Source organism: Panthera pardus, unplaced genomic scaffold, assembly GCF_024362965.1.
Source record: "Panthera pardus isolate Hobbes unplaced genomic scaffold, ASM2436296v1 HiC_scaffold_3, whole genome shotgun sequence".
Lineage (NCBI taxonomy): Eukaryota > Metazoa > Chordata > Mammalia > Carnivora > Felidae > Panthera > Panthera pardus.
The window spans coordinates 44,466,479-44,482,323 of record NW_026526876.1 but is presented as its reverse complement, the minus strand read 5'-3'; the positions used below and the strand labels follow the sequence as shown (position 1 = coordinate 44,482,323).

General features: G+C 51.7%; 1 protein-coding gene across 8 annotated transcripts in view; it reads right to left on the bottom strand.

The window, feature by feature from the left end:
• The window catches only part of AKAP1 (A-kinase anchoring protein 1), a 35,139-nt gene extending 20,695 nt beyond the window's left edge, over positions 1-14,444 (bottom strand). For 4 of the 8 annotated variants that reach the window (XM_019415671.2, XM_019415672.2, XM_053892294.1 and 1 more), the window contains exon 1: positions 616-850. The gene's annotated coding sequence lies outside the window, so the exon portion shown is untranslated. Of the gene's footprint in view, positions 1-615; positions 851-2,200; positions 2,344-14,325 lie in introns of those variants that run through there. The other 4 variants (XR_002071646.2, XM_019415668.2, XM_019415669.2 and 1 more) reach the window with 4 other exon arrangements.
• Positions 14,445-15,845: the final 1,401 nt, after the last annotated feature.

Sequence of the window (15,845 nt, the reverse complement as noted above, 5' to 3'; positions counted from 1 at the left end):
TCTCTCTCTCTCTCTCTCTCACACACACACACACACACACACACACACACACACACACACACACCTGCACACGCTGAGCCCAATTTCAGAAGTGGGCAAACAGAACCCCGAGAAGGCCGTCCCAAAGGTGGCCGGAATTTTCTAAGGTTGCAACACTGCATTAATGACATAAATTAAGATTCTAAACCCAAGATGCCTTTGGGGGTGGAAGGGAACAGCAAGTCCCAGAGAGAGCAGAAGTCCTGGAAGCCAAAGCTGAAGAGCTGGTAGAGGCCAGACAAAAGGAGTCTGACCTTTACTGTCAAGGCAATGGGAACAAGTTGCAGCAGCTGCAACATGGCCAGAGCAGAACAGGTCACAAAAGGCAAAGGCCTGGGTGTTCCCCAAGTGACAACTACAGTCCAATATTGGCAGCTACTTTGTCACAGGGGGCTGAGCACTCGAAATGCGATCAACATAACAAACTGAACTCTAAATTTTATTTAATATTAAATTTAAATAGCCACATACAGCAAGCTGGTAGCTACCTACTGGACGCATAGTCCTAGAGGGTACTCCCAGAAGCCCCAAAGCAAACATGAGAGCTAGAGAAATACTGTGACAGCCAATGCCTACCTTGATGGGCAGTGTCTGGGGCTGCTACTGAGGATGGGGGATGGTGGTAGGCTGGGCCACTCGCACTTAGCAGCATGGCTGGGGCCCAGGAATCAGAGTGTCAGAGCCATGCCTCAGGGATGTTGATCTCAGCCCAGTCCTGATGTTCAAGGGGTTGTTGCCTTCATCCGTAGGGGGCCCGTGTGAGCTGTGACTCGTGTTGGCACCCTAAAGATTCCCAATTAGCTCACAGTGGGGCTATGAGGTCCTGCCCCGTACTGTCCCCCACACCCTTCATTGTGATGGCCCCACAGAGCAGCCAGGTGGGCCACTGTGGCCAGACCAGCCCTACTCCCTGTTCTAGACAGACCAATTGGCCAAAAAGTCACAGGACACTTCCCCAGCTGCTCTCCAGGAGACTGGAGGCTTGACCTTAACCCAGTACCGTCTGGGTGGGAGTACCTGCTCAGTGAAGCCTTCTCCAGCTGGGTCTCCGGTTGTGGAGACCCAGAGCCAAGTCCCACCAGCTCCAGGTAAGAGCCAGAAGTGAAAAATCCTATCTCCGGACATGATCTCCGATTAAGAGCTGGTCCTCCTCCAGTTCAGTTACAAATTAAAGGAACTCTCAATTTGGAAAACTTGGTGGAAAAAAGAAAAAAAAAGGGGGGGGAGGGAGGGAGGGGAGAGAGCGAGAGAGCGAGAGAGAGAGAACTCCACACAAAAGTGAAATGCCCAGTCTCCCTCCCTCTGCTGACCAAACACTCCTGACAGGTCCAGTCTCATTAGGCTTCAACTGAAAAAGGGGAGGGGAAAAGTCAGTATTTTCTACAAAGGTCTTCACATTGCTTCATCTGGGAGGCAAGAATGTGGTTTTCAAAAACCTTAATAACGACTATGCTACCTCCATCCTGCCCCTCCTCCCCAGCTCTTGGCAACCAGCACGCTTTACCAGTAAATTCTGACATTTCTGAGGACAGTGATAAAACAGGTGCAGGGAAGTATTCCCAGGTACGCAGGATTCCCATCCATGACCACAGAACACTACCCGAGACTGCCCAAAAGGTATGAAGTTGTGCTCCGACAACAAGCTTACTCAAAAAAGCTAATAAAGATTCCTTCAAAAGGAATCAGAAAAGGGGTACCTAGAAGGCTCAGTCAGTTGAGTGTCCGACTTCGGCTCAGGTCACGATCTCACGGTGAGTTCAAGCCCCGTGTCGGGCTCTGCACTGACAGCTGGGAGCCTGGGGCGTGCTTCGGATTCAGTGTCTCCCTCTCTCTCTCTGCCCTCCCCTGCTCGTGCTCTGTCTCTCTCACTCTCAAAAATGAATAAATGTTAAAAAAATTTTTTTAAAAAGAAAAAGTCCTTCACACCACCACCTCAGGTAGGCAGAGCAATGGAAAGACAAGGATTTTCCAAACAGCAGACAGTAGAATATGACCAACTCAGAAATCATATAAAGGCCTAAAGTCACTTCTATTCAACAAGTATTTATGGGCAGCTACAGGGTACACACCATAGTGGGATACAGAAATGAATCAGACAAACGCACTTTTGAGGCATTTTCAAGTCTTTCACAGTTTAAGGAAAGAAAAAAAAACCAATAACCTTCTTCTTCAATGGGTCTGTTGCTGCTACCCTCTGCCACTGACCAACTGACGACCTTGGTCCAAGGGTCAAGCAAGTATCCTGGTTGGACAGCAAACAGGAATTAGGCTGCCAGTTTCCACAGATTGGAATGTTCTCATGTCCTGGGGTGGGAGAGGAGAGGTTAGAAGCCTGAATGCCAGCACTGTGAGAGCCAAGGGGGCCTGGCTTGTCCCATTCAATGTGCAAACTTTCATTCAATACCCATTTTCATCATTACGTGATGCTCAAATCCAGATCCCCTCTCGCTTAAACTATTCCACAAAGTGAAGCCAGAGCTTCTGCTGGCATGGTGGAAGGGGTCTGGGCGCCTCGTTGTCTCTGCTGACTTTCTACCAACTGTCCCATCTTCAGCCACACCCCACATCCATGCCTTCAAAGGGACGTGTGCATGAATCAGCTTCCTTCTTGCTGCCTGCCTACCTTCCCCCACTCTTCCTCACCAAGCTACTGGAAGACAAGGGAGTAAATCAAGAAAGGAGGGGGCACCCACCCACAAAGCAACACAACCAAAGGAAAGAATGGATTCCCAGGATGAAGGGGAAGCAGAGCCGGGCACAGAGGTGCTTCCCGGGAGCAACACAAGCGGAGAACCTGGCATGCTGAAGCACAAAGAGGCGCTCCGACAGCAAGGGCCAAGGCCCAGGGGAGTCGGAGAACTGGGGAGACACAAAAAATGAGGCTCAAGAAACATGGGAAACTAATGAGGGGCGGGGAGGACACAAGAAAGGAAATATGGAACACCAAGAACTGGGCAGCCGTAAGCAATATTTATATCACAACGTGCACTCTTAATAGACACTTGACTAGAAGTTGTGCTACCTCTGTACCAAGAAGAGGAGAAAGAAAGTGCAGGAATGAGCCAAGTCCTTGCCTTCCAGAGTAGAAAAACAAGTCAAATAATATTTTTAAAAAGGAAGGAAGGAAAGAAAGGAAAAGCACACTATTTAAATTTTTTTTTTCAACGTTTTTTATTTATTTTTGGGACAGAGAGAGACAGAGCATGAACGGGGGAGGGGCAGAGAGAGAGGGAGACACAGAATTGGAAACAGGCTCCAGGCTCCGAGCTATCAGCCCAGAGCCTGACGCGGGGCTCGAACTCTCAGACCGCGAGATCGTGACCTGGCTGAAGTCGGACGCTTAACCGACTGCGCCACCCAGGCGCCCCGGAAAAGCACACTATTTAGAAATACAGGTGTAAATGGCAGGAAAGACACCTAGAAGAATCGAGGGCAGCTGTCTCTAGACAAGAGGGCAGGTCAGGAAGCACTCAGGGCAAAGGGCTGTTCTTTCAAACCCTGCGTATAGTTAAAAGTCAAATCTTTCTATAAGTAATGCTTTGATAAAACAAACAAAAAATACATTATTAGCTGTTAGATAGCAAGGAATGCTCTATTACCACAGGGCTTTAGGATTCTTTTTAAAAAAAAATTTTTTTTAAACGTTTTATTTATTTTTGAGACAGAGAGAGACACAGCATGAACAGGGGAGGGTCAGAGAGAGGGAGACAAAGAATCTGAAACAGGCTCCAGGCTCTGAGCTGTCAGCACAGAGCCCGATGCGGGGCTCGAACTCACGGACCACGAGATCATGACCTGAGCTGAAGTCGGAGGCTTAACCAACTGAGCCACCCAGGCGCCCCTGGGGCTTTAGGATTCTTGTGAAGCAGAACAAATGCGTAGTGTCAACTCATCTATGTACAAACTTGTAATGCTTTGATTTTCCCATAATTGATGCCAGTTCCGCTTCAGAGACCCCCACCACCCTGATGACATAACAGCAGTAAGCACAAAGAGCAGGGGCCTACTGATGGTAAGACTCTTCCGAACCAAGGTATCTGGTTCCCCCACCCAAATGAGGTCTAGCCAGCATCAGGTAGCAGCACCCCTCGGGGCTATGCATTCATTCATTTTTGAGAGGGAGGGAGGGAGGGGGGGAGGGATAGAGGGAGAGGGGGAGGGATAGAGGGAGAGGGGGAGGGATAGAGGGAAAGGGGGAGGGAGAGGGGGAGGGATGGAGGGAGGGAGCGAGGGAGCGAGGGAGGGAGCGAGGGAGCGAGGGAGGGAGCGAGGGAGGGAGGGAGGGAGCGAGGGAGGGAGCGAGGGAGGGAGCGAGCGAGGGAGGGAGCGAGGGAGGGAGCGAGCGAGGGAGCGAGCGAGGGAGGGAGCGAGGGAGGGAGCGAGGGAGGGAGCGAGGGAGGGAGCGAGGGAGGGAGCGAGGGAGGGAGCGAGGGAGGGAGCGAGGGAGCGAGGGAGGGAGGGAGCGAGGGAGGGAGCGAGGGAGCGAGGGAGGGAGCGAGGGAGCGAGGGAGCGAGGGAGCGAGGGAGCGAGGGAGCGAGGGAGCGAGGGAGCGAGGGAGGGAGGGAGGGAGGGAGGGAGGGAGCGAGGGAGGGAGCGAGCGAGGGAGCGAGGGAGCGAGGGAGCGAGGGAGCGAGGGAGCGAGGGAGCGAGGGAGCGAGGGAGCGAGGGAGCGAGCGAGGGAGGGAGGGAGCCAGGGAGCGAGGGAGGGAGGGAGGGAGCGAGCGAGGGAGGGAGGGAGCGAGGGAGGGAGCGAGGGAGGGAGCGAGGGAGGGAGCGAGGGAGCGAGGGAGGGAGCGAGGGAGGGAGCGAGGGAGCGAGGGAGCGAGGGAGCGAGGGAGCGAGGGAGCGAGGGAGCGAGCGAGGGAGGGAGGGAGGGAGCGAGGGAGGGAGGGAGGGAGCGAGGGAGGGAGGGAGGGAGCGAGGGAGGGAGGGAGGGAGCGAGGGAGGGAGGGAGCGAGGGAGGGAGGGAGGGAGCGAGGGAGGGAGGGAGGGAGCGAGGGAGCGAGGGAGCGAGGGAGCGAGGGAGGGAGGGAGGGAGGGAGGGAGGGAGGGAGGGAGGGAGGGAGCGAGGGAGGGAATGCACAAGCAGAGGGGCAGGGAGAGAGTGAATCACAAGCAGGCTTGTGCTGTCAGTGCAGAGCCCAACACAAGTCTTGATCTCACCAACCGTGAGATCATGACCTGAGCTGAAATCAAGAGTCTGATGCTTAACCAATGGAACCACCCAGGTGCCCCAGGGCTAGCCATTTAAAAACAGACTTTAATTCCCCCCATGAGCCAGGTTCCACAGGAGAGGGGTGTGGGGGAGGTGGTGGCAGCAGTGGTGGAAGGAGAGGTAAGGAGTCACATTTCAGATAAGACACCGCAAAGATGCAGCCACCCAATGGGATAAAACTGCGCGGCCTCTCCCAAGGGCGTTCGGAGAAGGGAACCCCAAGCACCCCTGTATGTAATGAATTAACTTTACTCCTATGCATATGGAAGGGGACTAGCTGGGACACAGTTAAGAAAGTCATGTTCTGCGTTCTATAGTTTAGATAAGGGACCCAGGTTGAGAAAGGCTGGGTGAAATGTGCCCGAAAGAGAGGGATCTCTACAAGAACGGTCAGGGCATGCCTCTCCAAAGAGATGGCAGGGGTGCTGGAACAGTGAGGGGCAGCCGTGCTGAGATCTGGGAGGACAAAAGGGAGAGGGGGAGAAAGTTCCAGGCAGGGAGAACACGTGCCAGAGTACTAAGGCAGGAACAAACTTGGCTGACTCGAGCGACGGCAAGAAGGGGAGGTAAAGATGAGGTCGGAGGGCTGCTGCCAGAGAAATCGCTCTCTGCCATCGCTGAGCAGAAGCTGTGCCGAAGGTCACAAACCTGGAGGGAACAGGCTCGCTGAACTTTCTGCAGAGAGGGGAACCGGCTTGCCCAAGGAGCCAAGGGGCAGTAATTTCTTTCTTTCTTTTTTTTCTTTTTGACTGATGCAGTTTTGAATTTTATTTTTAAAGGTTTACTTACTGAATACTCTCTACACCCGACATGGGACTCAAACTCACAACCTCAAGATCCAGAGTCGCACTCTCTTCCAACTGAGCCATCCAGGTGCCCCTGTAGTTTCTCAATAGAAGCGAATCCTAGAATCGTTTCGGAAACAGGGTGCCTCTGTGGCTCGTAGCACAGCAGGTATACACCGCGTGAGTCCAACAAGGGCCCACTTTCTACTTGGAGTTCTCGACTAACGCATTTGCCAGGAAACCCTGAGGTCACACCACTCATTAGCCTGAGAGCCACTGCTAGGCCCTGACTCTCCCCCCCCCCCGCCCCCCCTCAGATGAATCTGTTCCAAGAAGTCAGTCCGGCCCCTGGGGAGCGGATGGGAATGGATGCGTGCGCACACCCTTGCCACTTCTGTGAATCAGACTCTGCAAAAACAACCTCGGTCTCCTGCCAACATAAACCATAGGCAACAGAGGGCCTTATACGGCTCGAAGCTTTCTTAATCAGAAAAAGATAGATGGGCTGGAGTTGGCAGCTCCAAGTTAGAGGAAAAGAGAAACAAAAATAGGGAGAAAGACAGGATGGTGGTAGGGAGCAGAACTTCATCAAACTCTTTCCTATCTCTTCGATGTCAGTGGCTCCCCAGTGAGAGTTCCTAGTGAGGGCCATAGCTCTGCTGCCTCTCATGTTTTGTCTTGGTTTGGTTTTTAAGCCAGAGGATACCAGTAATCAGGCTGCCAGCATAGCCACAGTTTTACAAAGTTTTAGTGTCTGCGTGGAGGTCTGTTCTTGGGTCCGGTGACTTCCCATGAAAATGGCATAATGTCATTTCCAGAGATATTGGCCACTGGGGCAACAAGGGGTCCTAAAACTAGGGAGTTCTTTGGCTCCCGAGCTGTCTGTGTCATAGGCCCGCCTGGCCCAGGATCGGCCACAGATCCAGAACAGAAAAGGCAGCCCCAGAGACCCCTTAGGCAGCCACTGCCCCAAGCACACCCATGACAGTTTCTATGGTGACTTTATTCTCCTTCCTCCCCTGACTGGGAGACAGCAGCAGCGTCCGCAACAGGACCTGCCTGTTTGCTGAAGCCAAAGCCACATGCACTTGGCCCTCCCAAAGGATGCCACCTGCTAAAAATAGCATGACAGCACAAGCTTGGCTGGGTGGGCCTCACCAAAGTCAAAGGACAAAGCAAAGAGGTTATTCTCAGCACAGCCTTTTCTCACCGGAGCCCAAGGCACATCAGGGTGTGGCAAAAGTCACTCCAGCTCCTTCCCCTTGGGAGGGACATGAGGAAGGGATGAGAAGGAGGTCCGTGGAAGACTGAACTGGCCTTCAGATCCACTGTCCCAGGCCGAGGCTGGAGGAAAAGGGGTGGGCATGCTGAGGACTGGGCTCCAGCAGATATGTGGCCTCCTCCAACAGAGACAGACCAGGCTACACCCAGGCGACAGCCTGTTGAGGGCCAGGGAATGGGTCTCATGACCTCCATGTGAGGTCTGACAGGCCACATTATTATTAGCCAAGGAATGAGTGACTTCAAGGTTGTCTTTTCAAGCAGGTGACTGAGCTACACCGTGGCCTTCAGAGCAGCTTTCCAGGCCCTCAGGCACAGCAGCCTAGCCTACGAGGCTGTCTTAGTCATTATTCGTGCAGCTCTAAGGCACTGGACGGTTGCATAATTCGGAGCTAAAACATGATTTTGGAAAGACAAAGTAGGATCCTGAACTTGTTTCCCGTAAAACGAAAATATCCTGTGAAATGGATTACAAATACCTCCCTCATAGGGCTGTAATGAGGCAGACAGGACTCAAAACACCGAACAGCCTGACTCCATTTGTGAGATGAAGTATTTTAATCTCCTAAAAACTCAGCTTCATTTTCCGGATGAGGATGGAAGGATATCACAGGGCAGTAAATAAGAAATGGCCTCTAAGCATGGAGCTGGAGAGAGAACCCTGATCTGAGTCCAAACCAGCCTGGGTCCAGGGATCAGCTTAGCTTTCTCAGGGCCTCAGTTTCCTCCCACACAAACTAGAAGTACTTAACCTCATAGGGTTGAGATAAAATAAGAAGGGAATACACCTGATCTTGAACAACACAGCTTTAAACAGCATGCATCCACTTGTATGCAGATTTGTGGATATAGTACGGCCCTGTGTTTTCTCTCTTATTATTTTCTTAATAACATTTGCTCTTTTCTGGCTTACTTTATTGTAAAAATACAGTATACAATACATATTACAAAATATGTGTTCACTGACTACCTATGTTCCCATAAGGGTTCCAGTACACAGTAGGTTCTTAGTAGTTCCGTTTCTGGGGAGCCAGAAATTATACATGGAGTTTTTTTAAAAAATTTTTAATGTTTATTTATTTTTATAAGAGAGAGAGCGTGAGCAGGGGAGGGTCAGAGAGAGAAGGAGACACAGAATCTGAAGCAGGTTCCAGGCTCTGAGCTGTCAGCACAGAGCCTGACATGGGGCTCGAACTCACCAGCCGGGAGATCATGACCTGAACCAAAGTCGGACACTTAACTGACTGAGCCACCCAGGCCACCCATACATGGATTTTTTCACTGCCCATTGGCCCCCCTAATCCCCATGTTGTTCAAGGGCCAACTATAGTTTGAAAAAAACCCTCCTAAGATGCCAGGTATACAGTAGGGGCTCAGTAAGTACCTGTTATGCACCCTATGCTTTCTGGCTGGCTCCAAGAAAAGAGAGCTCTCACATCATATGCCAAAGGTCAGTCTAGCAGGGTTCAAACTAAGCATGCCCAGAATTAGATGAGAGGGTATCTGGAAATAAAACTGAATCCCCAGAGCTAGCCCCAGGCCAACACTTCAGAACACCCCCCCCCCCCAGTGTCCCAACTCTCCCCAATGCCCTCTGTAAAAACAGGTCTCCTAACCCCCAGACAGATTGGAGGGGCAGAATGAAAAGGATGTTTGTTTGTGCCTGCAAATCTGGTTCAGCACTGGTCACACAGCAGAATCCTCAGGTCATCAGGTGGGTGAAGGACTAAGTAGCAAATCTGCTGACATCTGAAGAACAAGGACAGTGAGCACAGGCCTTAGACAACCAGCAGGGACCTTCATGATAATAATATAAACAAGTTCTCAAACCAAAAGGGCTTTTTGCCCCTCCTGCTTCATGCTTCCATCCCCAGACTCCTAAGCTCCTCTCTAGAGCTGTTTCATAATTGATCACTGCCCTCCAAACTGGCAGACAAGACTTGCTTCTTTTTTATTCATTTTCAAGAGACAGACAGACAGACGGAGACACAGCATGAGCTGGAGAGGGAGAGAGAGAGAGGGAGACACAGAATCTGAAGCAGGCTCCAGGCTCCGAGCTGTCAGCACAGAGCCAGACGTAGGGCTCGAACTCATGGACTATGAGATCATGACCTGAGCCGAAGTCGGACACTTAACCGACTGAGCCACCCAGGCGCCCCCAGGACTTGCTTTGTAACATGCCGTGGAGAGAACTGACAAATAATTTGTCACCAAAGCTGTTGGATTTGTGGACTACAGAGGACTAAGCCCAAACACATGATGCTTTATAAGGTGAGGCAATTAAGCACTAAGACCAGTGCTGTCCAACAGAAACTTCTGTGATGGTGAAAATGTTCTAGACCTACACTATTGTCCAGTATTGGCCACATGAGGCTACTGAGGACTTGAAATGAGACTAACATCACATTTTTAATAATTTAGATTTTTAAATTTTATTTAATGCTTAAAAGTTTACATTGAGCCAGGCACACATGACTAGTAGCTGCTGCACAGAACAAGGCAGCTCTAGACCCTCTCTCCTAAGGATAAGTTTAGGAGATAAGAATAGAGATATAATAAAAAATAAGGGGCACCTGGCTGGCTCAGATGCCAGTGACTCCAGATGTTGGGGTCGTGAATTCGAGCAGGGTGCAGCAATTACTTAATAAACAAAAACTTAAAAAAAATATTTAGCACAGTAGCACCTTAGATCTAAAAAGTACTCGAGATGCACTTAAACAATGGACTGTGGCATTTTTTTTAGTCTTTGACTCATACTATCCATGGAGCCATGCATCCTACCCCAAACACAGCCCTCCCCATACACAATCCTGCAGACACCTCCACCTTGCAGCAGCCCAGAGGCACTCTAGACTAACTCCAGGGCTCCCAGGAGCAGAATCTGAACACCTCTTATTGATGTTGACCAACCCTCCTTTTACCAGCGGAAGAAACAGAGACCCCAGAAAGGTCTAGAACCACTGCTGGGTTTCAGCCCTGAAAGCTGCACCCAGTCCTCACCCCCCAATCCAGGGCTCTTGTCAGCTAAAACCAGTGGTGAAACAAGCCTTGTGAGCCCTCAGCACTAGACATTTTTACTTCCAGAACTCACCTGGGGCTCTGCTTTGTTCCTAAATGCACGGGCTTCAGTAAGTCCCAGCTAAGTGAAGGCAGCCAGCCAGTATTACCAGATGGGTACAGAATGTTTACTATCAACTTGTGCAAACTACCAAACCAAGCTGTAGAAATAGCCAAATGGCCAGGACTCGGACAGAACCATTTAGTAGGAGGAAAAGAAAGTTAAGGAAAAGAACTCCTTGAAAGCTACTTATCACTGAAAGCCAGTCTTCAAAATGCTACATGATAACACACACTCCTTCACACTGCAACAATCTGCTTAGAAAGCAACAGAAAGATTAGGAGAAAAACCCACGGATTTGACTATTCCTTGGTTCTTCTCACAAAAGTCCTCCAGAGAACCTAATTTAAGTGCAAACCCACACTTGTCAGTTTCTCTACCCCTCAATTTGTATTTTGATTAGCCATTGAAACAATCCCGACTGACCTCCAGCTTCACCCTCCTCAATTGTACTCAGAGGTGTGAGGATTAAAGGATTAGGGAAGTGTTTTCCTGTAACTCTACCAGCACAGACAGTAACTGTCAAGGAAAAGGCATCCTCTCAATTTTAGTTCCCACATCCCCACTAGTTACCTCTCCAGCCAGATTCTGTCACTACTCAAAATATTGTCATTGATCATGTTTTCCACAGCCCAAGTTTGAAATCAGTATTGGACCCAGCAGGTCGTCTCTATGGAGTGCCACATACAATGGGTACTTAATGTTAAATGATCATAAAGGTGAAACCTGCATGAGGCATTACACCAGAAAGGGCTGTGGAGAAAAGAACTTGCTTCAGAAAGCAAAGTTAAAGATTAAAATACATCCCACGCAGATCGGCAACTCCAGTAGCAGGACATGATTTCAGTGGGACAAGGGGCTCAGAGGCACCCTGCCTCCCCAGAGCAGAGGAAAACAGAATGGCAAGCAGAAGGTATTAACTCATACGCTAAACTGTTGACTTCCTCACAACAGCACAACAGACCAAGCTACAGAGAGGTCCTCTCTTCTAGACTCACAGGGAAGATTAGGAAGGAGTGGCCTGGGGAGAATGGGCTAGAAGGCACCAGCTGGCCAGGCACAAGGAGTGCCTGCTCTTCAAAACCCTGAAACCTGCATTCGACCAAGTCATGATGTGGCAGGCTAGAGCCAGGAGGCGGGCAGCACAGTATCGGAAAACCAATTTGTTTTCCTTCCAACCAACTTTTTAGGTCAGAGGCTGGGGGGGGGGGGGGGGGGGGTGGTACTTTTAATAAAATCCAAATCACCCAAGTGATTCAAAAGAAATTTAACATTAATCTCACAGATTCTTTTGGAGGGGAAAAAACAACGCTCGAACAGCCATCATGAACCAGGCACAGTGCCCAGTCTCAAATAGTATCTCAATCTGTCTTTAGGAGGAGAGGGAACACTGTAAGGACTAAAACTAGCCTTCACCCACAAACGATGGCCATGGCCATGGCCAAGGCCTGGGTCCGATGCCCAAGAATAATTTGGATCACCAGATAAAGCAAAACAAACTGCTTTAAAATACTGATGATCAGCAACCTTACACTGGAGATCTATCCACTTGGCACCTGAGCAGGCCACTTTGAAGGCAGACACCTACACAGTCACCCTGCAGTGGCCAAGTGTGAAAGTACTTCCTAGAAATAGTTGGGAGGAGGAACTGATATTCATACAAAAGGCTCCAGAGACTCGGAGATGGCTCACTCAAGGGCTTAGATGGGAATCAGTTCGAAGCAAATTTTGGGCCATCACCTAGCAATGTGCATGACAATTGAGCCAATTTCATTCAGGTAGGCACTGAAGCTTCAGAGATTTGTACATCTGTAGGATCAAAAGACCTGCACTACCTAGACCCATACTTCTGACAATATACCTAGGAACCCACAAAACTAGTTAAGAGGTGGAAGAGGTTAAAGTTCAACACAAGTCAAAAGCCTCCACCAAGATAACTTCACTTGTTTCCAGTGCCCAGAAAGTCTTTTTTTATTTTTATTTTTGTAATCTCAATACCCAATGTGGGGCTGGAACTCAATACCCCGAGATCAAGAGTCGCATGCTCTGTGGACTGAACCAGCCAGACACCCCTCAGAAAGTTTTAAATAATCAGCAGGTGAACCACTGAATGCCAGGAACAGAGAAATTGGGCAAATAACAGGTCTTACTCATGCTATACCCTCTACTCAACTCAAAGCTGCTCTGTGCCTTTAAGAGCAAAGGGGATGGGTGGTGCTTACTAAGAGTCCAAGATTTGCTTTCTGAATAGAGTTTAAAAAAAGAAAAACTAATTTGGGAAGGACTGGGTTACAAGAGCACAGTAAGGTTACTAGTTGCCAGAATTAACAGCTTTTTGTGAATGGTATTCCTTGATCAGTAATTGCCACAAAGGGGTTGGGGGTGGGGAAGTGGATAGCAAGCCAACAGATATGACAATACTAGGTGTCCAGCAGCCCAGATTTCCCCGCAAGAGATAAATTTAAACACCAAGTACCCTGCCCTTCAGTAGGAGGAGGACAGCCAGTTTAACCTAATTGCTCTGCCCGTACCCTCTACCCGGCTCCAGCGGCCTCCACTCACACCTGGAGAGAAGAGCACCGGGTTTGTGTTAGCGGCGGCCGTGCGGCAGAAAGGCGCCCGCCAACCTGGGCACCTCTGCCGGAGAGGAAGATCTCGAAACGCCCAGAGCTTCCAGCACTCCCGGTTCGGTTCGGCACCGCCCACTACCAACAGCGCCTTTCCTTCCATAAGCCTCACTAGGAGAGGCATAGGGACGGACTGTACCCTCGGGCACAGAACTGTGGAACTGGTGAGAGCCCGCCCCGGAGGCGTTCAGACCAGTCGCCCCTAGCACATTCTGACCCGTAACCCCGAAACTAGCCTGGTCCCTCCAAACCTCGGGCCTAGCGGGGAGGGGTGCCGGAGTGGGACACGTGACCCACGCGCCCCCGGGCATGAAGTCAGCGGGCACACAGCGCCGGACAGCCTCCCCCTCTCGGGACACCCTTTGAAGGGGCAGCAAACGCTAATCCTCTCGAGAGACGCCAAGCCTTTGATTTCGGGGGCCCTAACTCGGTTTGAACGGTCCCTCCCCCCGAAACAAGGTTCCAATCACCACCGGTGTCCTAGACCATCCTCCCGGTTCCACAAACCAAGCCTCTTCCCCAGGTTCCCCGCACTGAACTCTCAGGGGCTAGATTACCAGCACGGGTTTGCTGCCTCCCGGCCTACGTGGGGAGCACCCCAGCGCGAGCTAAAGGGGCCCAGAAGTTGGGGAAGGTTCCTGAAGTGACTCCAGCCCTTCAGGAGGAAGAAAGGGGTGCCCGCGGGCCTTGGGGCACCTCCTCGCCCTTATGAGCACCTGGCCCTGCCCACGACCCGCCCCGCCGCCGCCTCTCCCGGCTGACTTGGGTACACACGACCTTTGAAAAGTAAACGCGTGTGGGGCTGGGCGACCTTGGGTGGGACGCACTCGGGTCTGTCTCACGGGAGGGTGTGCGCGCTCCGGGAAAGTTAAGCCGCAGAGGGGTGCCCCGAGCGCCGGGTCCGAGACCACCGACCCAGAGGACGGTGACGCGTGTGGGGGGCACCACGCGGCCGCAGAGCACGGCCCCAGCCGCGCACACGCGATCTGTCAGCAGGAGCCCGCGGGCAGACAACCGTGGCGGGGGAGGGCGAGGGGACGCGCAGGCGACGGCAGGGAAAGAAGGGCCTGCTTGACAGCAGGCGGCGGGCCGGAGCCCCTCCGCACACGCTCGGCGTCCGCAGCCCCGGGCCTCCGGGACACCTGGAGCGCGCGTCGCACACCGCACCTGCACCTTAGACTCTCCTTCACCCGACGGCGCCGCCCTCGGGGCCCTGGCAGGTGGTCCCCTGTCCAGCCGCCCCGGCGGCCCCAACTCACCAAGTCCTCCGCGACAGTCGGGAGGCAGAGTCCTCGCCCGCCGCCGCCGCCGCCCCCCCACCCCCGGGCCCAGACGCCCAGCCCCGCTGCGCCGCGGCCGCTCCCCCACGTGCTTGCCCAGGCCGGAGGAACACAGAGACATTAAATACTGAGAACGCGCAGCTACGTGCCCGCTGCGCGACGCAGGCCCCGCCCCCCGCCCTCGTGCCCCCGCGCCGCCTCACTCACCTGCGCGTGCGCGCCGCCTGGCGCTCCCGCCCGCGCGTCTCCCAGCTGCGCCAGAGAGGGCGCGGTCTAAAGCGCTCCACCAACATCCCGCAGCCGCCGCCCGCAGCCCGGCCTCGCTCGGGCTCTCGCGAGAGGAGCTGTAATCTCGGCGGGGCTGGGAAAAGAGCCCTGGCTGGCTCTCGGGCGGCGCCGCGGAGCCTCCGCGGTCTACCCTGCGAGGGCAGCGCGGGGTCCCCTGCGTCGGCTCTGGGCCGTCTCGAGGCGTCGGTTAGACCATCTGCCTGCCGGGTCTTGGAGAGCCCGCTGGCAAAGCGGGGCAGGGCTCCCCTTGTTCCCGTAACCGTCAGTACTTTGTAATACATAATCAGGTGGCCATTAATAATGGCTCAGGAATAACTGCATAACGGGGAGTACCTGGCACTACTCAAATGCAACTTTTTTGCCCATTTTTCACAACTTGGTGATGTTGCACTGAAACACTTTCCTCTAAATGGGTTTGGTTTTTGGAAGAATTACTACGAAGCGGTGGTCACTATGAGTCACTAACTGCCAGGAAACTTGGGAAAACAAATTGCCACCAGGCAAGTGGACAGCATGGGGTCGCAGCTGGCCAGGCCTGCTCTCAGTCTTAAGACATGGGGACTTTAAGTAAACATTTGGGCAAAATTTAGAAAGGAGATCATATTAAGAACCAACCAGTGAAATTACTTGGGAAAGGTTTCATCTTCATTGGTGATCAAAATGTAAATTTAAATAACAATGAGATACCGCTTACCTATTGAGTTTTAAGTATATACATATATATATATATATATATATATATATATATATATATTTTAAGTATATACATATATAGAGAGAGATATATATACACATATATGAATCCCAATTGAATGCTGCCATCAGTATTGTGAAGGAAACAAAGAGGAAGTTGAAATAGGAAAGAAACAGCAAAGTTTTATGGTTCCAGAAGGCCTAAGGTAACATTTAAACTGAAACCTACCAGATAAGAAGGAGCCAGCCTTGCAAATAGTATTTGGGAATAAGAATTGGGAAGTGTTCCCAGCAGAGGCAACTACACAGGCAAAAGTAGGAAACAGCTTTTGGTGAACGGAGAAGATCAGTATGGATGGAATATAGTGGGGGCTGGGGTCAGTACAGACATGGAGGAGGGTTTTTTGTGGGGAGAGGATAAGAAAGCTAGATCAGCTTATAAATTATAGTAAAGCATGGGTTCTCTTCTACTGTGCTCAGCCCCAAAGCCAAGCATGCTGCCACCTCAGCGTCTTTGC